Raw genomic sequence first — 10,929 nt, 5'->3', positions numbered from 1 at the left:
TCTGCCTTGATTGCAGAGGCAAAAGTATGAGTTTAGGGATGGAAGTGACGAGTTTGAGATGTCTGCAGAAAATTCTAGTGCGGATTTAATGTAGTGCGTACTTGGAACTAAGCCTAATCATTTACAAGTATACTCTTATGTCATCTTTTCTGTTTTTCTTTCTTCCTTTCTTCCTTTCTTTCTTTTTTTTTTTTTTTTTTTTGTCTGAGTCTCACACTCTGTCACCTAGGCTAGAATGCAGTAGCACACATTGACCTGCTAAGCTCAGGTGATCCTTCCACCTCAGCCTTCCAAGTAGCTGGAACCACAGGTATGCCCCACCATACCTGGCTGATTTTTTTTATTTATTGTAAAGACGAGGTCTCACCATGTTGCTCAATCTGGTCTCAAACCCTTGGGCTCAGGCAATCCTCTTGCCTCTACCTCTCAAGGTGCTGAGATTACAGGCGTGAGCCACCTCACCCGGCTCATGCAATCTTTTATTTTCTTTTTATTGAGTTGGCATCTCACTCTGTTGCCCAGGCTGGAGTACTGTGGCACACTCACGGCCACCCCAGTGTCAAACCTTCTGAACTCCAGTGATCCTTCTGCCTCAGCCTTCCAAGGAGCCAGAACTACAGGCACGTGCTACCATGCCCAGCTAATTTTTTTAAATTTTTATTGTAGAGATAAGGTCTCGCCAAGTTGCCAGGGCTAGTCTCGAACCCGCGGGCTCAGACAATCCTCTCGCCTTAACTTCCCAAAGTGCTGGAATTACAGGCTAAGCCACTGAACCCAGCCTATGTAATCTTTTCAATGTTGCTTGGAGATAGTTGCCCAGAAATCTCAGTCTGTAATTTTGAGAACAAATTTGAAATCCATTCACTGGCACATCATCGATACTTAATTACATTATTGGCAGCAACATACTCAAACAGGAAAGTCACATTGTGTATGTTAACTCAGGAGTGTTTTTAGTAGGTTGGTGCAAAAGTAATTTGTGGTTTTGAACCAAGAACTTTAAATCATTGTAACTAGGCTCAAACATATCTTTTTAAAACCAAAATAGGAACCATTACAATCAACACATTTTTGCCAATGAGACATAAGTTTGTACATTCCTGTAGTGTAAAAATCCATGCTTTGGGATTCAACAAACTCTTGAAAAGCATTTTCTGTATCCTGTTGGTTGTGGAAGCATTTTCCCTTACAAAAAGTTGTTGAGATGCTTACAGAAGCGATAGTCAGTTGGTGAGAGGTCAGGTGAATACGGCAGATGAAGCAAAGTTTTGTAGCCCAATTTGTTCAACTTCTGAAGCATTTGTTGTGCGATGCGGTCAGTCATGGTCATGGAGAAGAACTGGGCCCTTTCTGTTGACCAATGCTGGCTGTAGGCGTTGCAGTTTGGGGTGCCTCTCATCAATTTGCTGAGCATACTTCTCAGATGTCGTGGTTTTACTGGAATTCAGAAAGCTGTAGTGGATCAGACCAGCAACAGACCACCAAACAGTGACCATGACCTTTTCTTGATGCAAGAAGAAATGCATTGGAGCTTCTTCTTGGTCAAACAACTGAGCCGGTCATCGCTGCTTTTCACATAAAGTCCACTTTTCATCACACCATACCTGTCAATCCAGTCAAGAAATGGTTTATTGTTGTTGCATAGAATAAGAGAAGATGGCATTTCAAAACGATGATTTGTTTTGACCTTTGGTCAGCTCGTGAGGCACCCACTTATCAAACTTTTTCACCTTTCCAATTTGTTTCAAATGCCAAATGATCATAGATTAGTTGATGTTGAGTTATTTGGCAACTTCTCGTGTAGTTCTAAGAGAATCTGCTTCGATGATTGCTCTCAATTGGTCATTGTCAACTTCCAATGGCCAGCCACTACGCTTCTCATCTTCAAAGCGCTCATCTCCTTTGCAAAACTTCTTGAACCACCACCGGACTACACATTCGTTAGCAGTTCCTGGGCCAAATGTGTTGTTGATATTGCAGTTATATCCACTGCTTTATGACTATTTTGAGTTTGATAAGAAAATCATTCGAATTTGCTTTTTTGTCTAACATCATTTTCATAGTCAAAAATAAATATAAAATAAACAAGTAATAAGTCATTAGCAAAAAATCATAAAGCAAGAAATGCACTTTAAAATTATGTGTAACATAACCCCTTTTATTAAGAATGAATTCCAATATCAAATGGCAAATTTCAACTTGCAAAAACTGCAATTACGTTTGCACCAACCTAATAACTACTTCTCATAATTCTGTAATTAGAATCAGGCCTGCACACTCATTAACTATTTCTCATCATATGTACACTTGAGATCCTGACAATCAAATGCTTGAAATTGAGTGCAATTGACTGATGAAATACCAGATTCAAATACCTATAAAAAAAGCTTTCTGTTGATAATTATATATATATTTATCAACATTTCTCAGTGCTTTACAAGTTACAAAGAGTTTTCATAGACATTGTCACACTTCATTCTCAAGGAAACATTGACAGTTAGACATGATTATTTAAATGAAGATTTTATTTTGAGATAATTGTAGATTCACAGGTAGTTGTAAGAAATAATGCAGAGAGACTCTCTTCTTCTCCCATTTGACAGATAACCTCATCTCTTGTGTAACACCTGCCATGCGCCTGAGACACCATGGCAAATGTGAAGGCCAAAGTGAATGGATTTGGCCATATTGGGTGCCTGGTCACCAGGGCTGCTTTAAACTATGGCAAAGTGTATATTGTCACCATCAATGACCCCTTCATTGACCTCAACTACATGGTCTATGTGCTCCAGTACAACTCCACCTACGGCAAGTTCCTTAGCACCATCAAGGCAGAGAACAGGAAGCTGTCATCAGTGGTCCTACCATCATCTTCCAAAAGGAAAGTCCCACCAAAATCAAATGGGGTGATGCAGGTGCTGATTATGTAGTGGAGTCCACCAGCGTCTTCACTACCTTGGAGAAGGCTGGGGTCACTTACAGGGGGATCTAAAAGGGTCATCAACTCTACCCCCTCTGCTGACACCCCCATATTTGTGAAAGGAGGGAACCACAAGAAGTACCAGAACAACCTCACAATTGTCAGCAACACCTGCACCACCAACTGCTTAGTCCTACTGACCAAGGTCATCTATGACAGCTTTGGCATCATGGAGGGATTCATGACCACCGTCTACAACATCACTGCCATCCAGAATGGCCGTGAATGGCCCCTCAGGGAAGCTGTGCTGAGAAGGCTGTGGGGCCATGGGCAAGGTCATCCCCATGCTGAACGGGAAGCTCACGGTCATGGCCTTCTGTGTCCCCACCGCCAACGTATCTGACATTAGCCTGAACTGCCATCTGGAGAAACCTGCCAAACATAATGACATCAAGAAGGTGATAAAGCAGGCATCCGAGGGGCTCTTCAAGAGCATCCTGGGCTAGACTCAGCACCAGGTTGTGACCTCTGACTTTTATAGTGACACTCACTCTTCCACTTTCAATGTTGGGTCTGGCATTTCCCTCAGCAACAAATTTGTCAAGCTCATCTCTTGACATGACAACGAATTTGGCTACAGCAACAGGGTGTTGGACGTCATGGTCCACATGCCCTCCAAAGAGTAAGAGTCCCTTGGCCACTAGCCACAGCAAGAGCACAAGAGGAAGAGAGAAACCCTCAGCTGCTGGGGAGTCACCCCAGTTCCCAACCATATTGAGAATCTCCCCTCCTCACAGTGTTCATGCCTGAAGAATGAGGGGGAAGGCTAGGGAGCCCCACTTCCTTCTTTGTGTACCGTCAATGAAGTCCCCTGTACCCCATCAAAAAAAAAGAAAGAATGCAGAGAGATTCCATGTACCCCATATTTTAATTGGATTGTTTGCTTTGTAGTTGAGTTCTCCGAGTTCTTTACACATTCTAAATAGTAGTCCTTTTTCAGATATCTGATTTGCAAATATTTTCTCTCATTCTGTGGCTTGTCTTTCAGCCTCCTTAACATGATCTTTCACAGAGTAAACTTTTAAATTATGAAACCCAATCTATTGTTTTTTTTTTCTTTTGTGAATGTGCTTTTGTTCTCAAGATTATAAACTCTTTCCCTAAAGCTAAATCACAAGATTTCCCCTCTGATGTTAATTTTTCTAAAACTCTTGTCGTTGTACTTTCTGTGTCCATTTTGGCCTGTGATCCATTTTGAGTTAATTTTTGTATTTACTATGAGGTTTTGGTCAAGTTGTTGTTGTTTTGCATGTGGAAATCCAAAATCCAAATGATCAAGCACCATTTGATGAAAGGCTATCTTTGCTCCATTGAATTATTTCTGTACATCTGTAAAAAATTATTTGGGCATATTTACGTAGACCTATTTCTGGGCTTTCTCTCTGTTCCATTGATCTATGTGTCCTTCTGCCAGTACCACAGTCTTGATTAATGTAGCTTGAAATCAGATAGATTGATTTCTCCATCTTTATTATTTTATTTAAAAAATATTTTAACTATTTAAATTTTTCTTTTTCATGTAAGTTTTATTTTATTATTAATATTATTATTATTTTAATCTGGGATCACACTCTGTCACCCAGGCTGGAGTGTAATGGCACACTTACCACTAGTGCAGCATTGATCTGCAGGGCTCAGGAGATCCTTCTGCCTGAGCCTTCCAAGTAGCTGTAACTACAGATTTGTCCCACCGTGTCTGGTTAATTCTTTGATTTGTTGTAAAGACAAGGCCTTGCCAAGTTGCCCAGGCTGGTCTTGAACCCCTGGATGCAGGCAATCTTCTTACCTCTACCTCCCAAAGTGCTAGGATTACAGGTGGGAGCTACTGCACCCAGTCCTTTTCATATAAATTTTAGAATGCACTTTTCTATTATAATGCTTTTTATATCTGCAAAAATATCGCTAATATTTTGATAGAAAGTGCACTAAACTTATGTACTTTAGGGGGAATTTCCATCTTTACTATTTTTTTTTTTTTTTTTGAGTTGGAGTCTCACTCTGTCGCCCAGACTGGAGTGCAGTGGCTGCTCCTGGCCACCACAGCCTCGACCTGCTGAGCTCCGGCGATCCTTCCGCCTCAGCCTTCCCAGTAGCAGGAATTACAGGCATGCGCTACCACGCCCGGCTGATTTTTTGATTTTTATTGTAGAGATGAGGTCTCGCTGCCCAGGCGGGTCTCGAACATGCGGGCTCAGGCAATCCACTCACCTCAGCCTCCCAAAGGCGCGGGATTACAGGCTGAGCCACCGAGCCCGGCTCATCTTTACTATTTTGAGTATTACAATCTATGGATATGGTAGGTCTCTCCATTTAAGATTTTCCTTGATTTCTTTCATCGTGTTGTCTGGTTCTTAGCACACAAGTTCTAAATATATTTTTATTAAATTTACACCCAAGTATTTTATTTTTTGAGCTATGTAAATGGTATTTCTTTTTGATTATAGTGTCCTTATATTCATTACTAGTATAGAAACACAATTGATGTTTGCTGCCTTGTAGTCTGTGACATTGCTGAACCTATTTATTATTTCTTTCTTTTTTTTTAGTTGGAGTCTCACTCTGTCGCCCAGGCTGGAGTGCAGTGGCATGCTCACGGTCACTACAGCCTCGACCTGCTGGGCTCAGGCGATCTTTCCACCTCAGCCTTCCAAGTAGTTGGAATCACAGGCATGTACCACCACACCCAGCTATTTCTTTGACTTATTGTGGAAATGAGATCTCCCCAAGTTGCCAAGGCTGGTCTCAAACCCATGGGCTCAGGTGATCCTCTCACCTCGTCCTCCCAAAGTGTTGGGATCATAGGTATGAGCCACCAAGCCCAACCTCCAGTCTATTATTTCTATATTTTTTTATAGACTGTCATCTACAGATAAGGACAGTTTTTCCTTTTCCTTTCTGATCTGTAGGCCTTTTATTTCTCTTTTTGCCTTTTTTCACTGGTTAGAAATCCAGCACTATGTTGAATAAGAATGTTGACAGTAGACGTCTTGCCTTGCTTTCCATCTTAGAAGGAAATCATTTAGGCTTTGATCGTTAAGTATAATGCTAACTGCACATTTTTTGTAGATGCTTTTTGTCAAGTTTAGTACATAATCCTCTATTACTACTTTTGAGAGTACTTTTTTTATCATGGGTGAATGTTGTCTTTTGTCAAATGCTTTTCTATGTGAATTAATGTAATTATATGATATTTCTCCTGTGGCCTGCTAATATGATGGATTACATTGACTGATTACTTTTTTTTTTAGATTGAGCCACCTTGCATCCATACCATAAATCCTACCTGGTCATAGTATATAACTCCTACCATGTTGTTGATTTCTATTTGGTAATACTTTATTAAGGATTTTTGCATCTATATTCATCGGGATATTAACCTTTAGCTTTCTCTCTTTTTACTGTCTTTGTCTGGTTTTGGTATCAAGACAATACCAACTTTAGCAAATGAATTGGGAAGTGACCTCTTTTCTATTTTCTGGAAGATAGTGGATAGAATTGGTGTTAATTTCTTAAATGCTGGGCTCGGTGGCTCAGCCTGTAATCCCGCGCCTTTGGAAGGCTGGGGTGAGTGGATTGCCTGAGCCCGCGGGTTTGAGACCCGCCTGGGCAGGCGAGACCTCATCTCTACAATAAATAAATTTTAAAAAATCAGCCGGGCATGGTAGCGCACACCTGTAATTCCGGCTACTTGGAAGGCTGAGGTGGAAGGATCACCAGAGCCCAGCAGGGCGAGGCTGCGGTGGCCGAGAGCGGTCACTGCACTCCAGTCTGGGAGACAGAGTGAGACGCCAACTCAAAAAAAAAAAAAAAAAAAAAAAGAAACATCAGGCCTAAAACTTTCTTTTTTAAGGTTTTAAAATGACAAATTCAATTTGCTAATAGATACAAACCTATTCACATTATCTATTTCTTATTTAGTGAGTTATGATAATTTATGTTTTTCAAAGAATTGACCCTTTTCATCTACATTGTAAAATTATGTGTGTAGAGTTCCAATATTCTTTGGTGTCTGCTGAGTCTGTGGTGGCAACCCCAATTCATTTTCAATGTTGATAATTTGTGCCTTCCCTCCTTTCTTTGTCAATCTTGCTAGGGTTTTGTTAACGTTAACAATCTTTTCAAAGAAATTGCCCTTTGTTTATTGCTTTTCTCTATGTTTTTTTGTTTTGTTTTGTTTTCAATGTCATTGATTTCTGCTCATATCTTTATTACTTCATTTTTTCAGTTTGCTCTGGGCTTGTTTCTCTTTTCCAAGTGGGAGTTTAGATTATTAATGGACATTTTTCCTTTTTTTTCTAATGTATGTATTTGGTATCAGAAATTTAGTACCTCATTACTGCTTTAACTGTGTCTTACAATTTTAACTTGTTGTATTTTTACTTTTATTTAACTCAGTGTGTTATTTGATTTCTCTTGAGATTTCTTTGATCCCATATAATTTAGACAAATGTCATTTAGTTTTTAAGTGTTTGGAGACTTCTCTGTTATCTTTCTGTTATTGATTTCTAGGTTGATTTTATTGTAGTCTCAAAACATACTTTGTATGATTTCAAATCTTTTAAATTTGATGAGGTTTATTTCATAGCCCAGGACATAATCTGTCTTGGAATGTGTTCCATGAGTAGTTCAAAAGAATCTATATTCTGCTGCTGTTGGGTGAAGTGGTCTATAAATGTCTATTAGATTCTGTTGGTTAATGGTGTTACTGTGTTTTTTTCTATCTTTGCTGATTTTTCTATAGTTGTTCTATCAATTAGTAAGACAGATGTGTTGAAGCCTCTAACTATAATTATTGAATTGTTTGTTTCTCCTTTTCGTTCTGTCCATTTTGTTTCACATATTTTGCAGATCTGTTATTTGGTGCATATATATTTAAGATGTTATATCTTCTTGGTGAATTGACACTATGGAATTATATAATGTCCTCCTCTACCTTTGGTAAATTGTTTTCCACTGAAATGCATTTTGTCAAATGTTAATATAACCATCCCTGCTTTTCTTTGATAAATATTTGCAATATATATATATATACATATATATATATAAGTATTTTAATTTTAACCTGCCTAAAAATAATTATATTTGAAATAAGTTTATTACAGTCAGCATCTAGTTTGGTCCTGATTTTAAAACACTTTTCCAATCTTTGTCTATTAATTGGTATATTTAAACTATTTATATTCAATGTAATTATTAATATGTTAGTGCTTAAGTCTACTTTTGTTTTCCTTTTGTTTCTTCTGTTTACATAGTTGTTTTTGTTTCTCTGTTTACATTGTTGTCCCTTATGCAAACTTTTTTTAGAAATTCCATTTTGGTCTATAGTATTTTGAGTGCATTTCCTTGCATAGCTTTATTTGTGGTTTTACATGATTTGTAAATAACTTATTACAGTCTCCTGTGTCTTTTTATTTTTTTAATCAAAGTCTCACTCTGGATGGAGAGCAGTAGCATGATCACGGCTCATCACAACCTTGACCTCCTGGGGTCAGGTGATCCTCCCACTTAACATCCCAGGTAACTGGGACTACAGGTGCATACCACCATGCCCAGCTAATTTTTTGTAGAGGCGAGTTCTTTCTATGTTGCCCAGGCTGGTCTCAAACTCCTGGGTTCAAGCAATCCTCCCACCTTGGCCTCCCAAAGTGCTGGGATTATAGGCATAAGCCACCAAACCCATCCTGGTGTCATTATTTTATCAGGTTGAGTGTTGTATAGAAATATCACCTGTCTTTTCATTCTCTACCCTCCTCCATTTATAATGTAATTTGCTTAAATATTTCCTCTCTATATATTTAGAGCCACATCAGAGAGTGTTATACAATAAAACAGGATTTAGAAGAACAGAAGAAGAAAAATGTTTTGTATTCACCCATATTTTTACTCTTTCCATTGTACTTTCTTCTTGTCTGACTTCTAAGATTTCTTCTGTTATCATTCCCTTTCTGTTTAAAGAACACTTTTAGAGTAGGTCTATGGCAATTAATTCTCTTAACTGTCCTTAATATGAGAATGTTGAGTTCCTTTTTGTTTTTTATAAAGAATGTTTTTATATAATATAGGGTTCTGGGTTTAGCCTTTTTCTTTTCTTTTTTTTTTTTTTGAGTTAGAGTCTCACTCTGTCGCCCAGACTGGAGTGCAGTGGCCGCTCCCAGTCACTGCAGCCTCGACCTGCTAGGCTCCAGCGATCCTTCCACCTCAACCTTCCAAGTAGCCGGAATTACAGGCACCTGCTACCATGCCCGGCGGATTTTTTGATTTATTGTAGAGATGAGGTCTTGAACCCACGGGTCTCGAACCCACGGGTCACCTCAGCCTCCCAAAGGCACAGGATTACAGGCTGAGCCACCGAACCTGGCGCCTTTTTCTTTATATGTCTAAAAATATTGTACCTCTTCCTTCTGATCACCATAGTTTTGGAAGAGAAATCCGCTGTTATTCTAATTTTTTTTTCCTTCTGTAGGTAAGATGCTGTTTCTCTCTGGCTGCTTCATTTTATCTTTAGTTTTAGATTTGTCGATGTTTTTGTTGTTTGTTAAGATCTCACTCTTGCTCAGTCTAACCACAACTCCACCTCCGGGGCTCAGGCAATTCTACCTCAGCCTCTTGGGTAGCTGGAATTACAAATAGATGCCACCACACCTGGCTAATTTTTTCTTTAGTTTTCAAATTTTTAATTATAATGTGTCTTGATATCAGTTTCTTTGACTTTGTTTTCTTTAGGCTTTGTTCAGTTTTTGAATGTATTGACTTATGGCATTGCCAGATTTGAGCAGTTTTCAGCCACTATTTCTTCCAGTGTGTTTTCAGTTCCGCCCCCTTACTCTTCTTTCAGGACTTTGCTCTGGTTTTTGTTTGTTTGGTTTTGCTATTTTTCTTTGTTCAAATTGGTCAATTTCTATTTTTCTGTTTTCCAGTTCACCAATTCTTTCCTCTGTCCTCTCTAATCTATTGTTGATTTCATTCTTTGAGCTTTTTATTTGTTATTATATTTTCTAGTTAAAAATTTTCATTTCTTTCTTTTTCTAAATCTTCTATTTCTTTGCAGAGGATTTTTAATTTTGTTTCTAACATGTTCCTCATTGCTTTTTCAGACATTTTTTATCATGACTGCTTGAAAATTTGAGGCAGTAGGCTCAGCCTGGGGTAATCCCAGCATGTTGGGAGACCAAAGTGAGTGAATTATCTGAGCCCACAGGGTTCAAGACCAGCCCGGGCAACTTGGCAAGACCTCATCTCTACAATAAATCAAAAATTAGCCAGGCATGGTTGCACGTGCCTGTAGTTCCCGCTACTTGGAAGACTGAGTCAGAAGGATGGCCAGAGCCTAGCAGGTCGATGCTGGGGTGGCCATGAGTGTGAACTGCCCTTCAGCCTGGGTGACAGAGTGAGACTCCAACTCAAAAAGAAAAAATTGGGAGCAGATAGGCCTAACATTTCTGTTATCTTGGTGTTTTACTTATTGGTTATCTTTTTTCAGTGTGAGAAGTTCCTGGTTTGTGATGTGGTGAGTCATTCCACTGAGACCTGGACATTTTTGTATCATAAGATTCAAGATCTTACTAAAAACTTGTGTTTTAATTTTTGACAATGCTCCAGTGGGTGGGAGGCACCAACTTGCTACACCAGGTGGAGGTACAAGTCCAGGTTCCCCACTAGACCTCCAATGACACTTGAGTGGTGGGGGTAAGGGGAAGCTCCTCATTATTGCTGGGTGCAGGTTAGAGTTCCAGCTCCCCCTGTGGCCTCCACTGACATGCTGGTGCAGGGAGCCTAATTACTCCAAAGGAATAGTGAAAGTCCTGAATTTCTACTAGGCCTCCTCTCATATCACTACAGCGAGGAGGGTAGGAACATCTTGTTATTACTGGATAGGTATTGAATTTCATGCTGTCCACATGGTCTCCACTAATACCATGGAAGCAATGGATAGCTGGGTGGGGATCTCA

The 10,929-nt window shown here is 39.4% G+C and overlaps 1 pseudogene; it reads left to right on the top strand.

Annotated features, from left to right (window-relative positions):
• Nucleotides 1–2,648: 2,648 nt before the first annotated feature.
• LOC103261712 lies at nt 2,649–3,606 on the top strand (annotated as a pseudogene).
• The last annotated feature ends 7,323 nt before the right edge of the window (nt 3,607–10,929 follow it).

Source organism: Carlito syrichta, unplaced genomic scaffold (assembly GCF_000164805.1).
Source record: "Carlito syrichta isolate Samal-C Ts95f unplaced genomic scaffold, Tarsius_syrichta-2.0.1 Scaffold303987, whole genome shotgun sequence".
Classification (NCBI taxonomy): domain Eukaryota; kingdom Metazoa; phylum Chordata; class Mammalia; order Primates; family Tarsiidae; genus Carlito; species Carlito syrichta.
The sequence above is the reverse complement of the archived record's forward strand: the minus strand, read 5'-3'. Positions and strand labels throughout refer to the sequence as shown.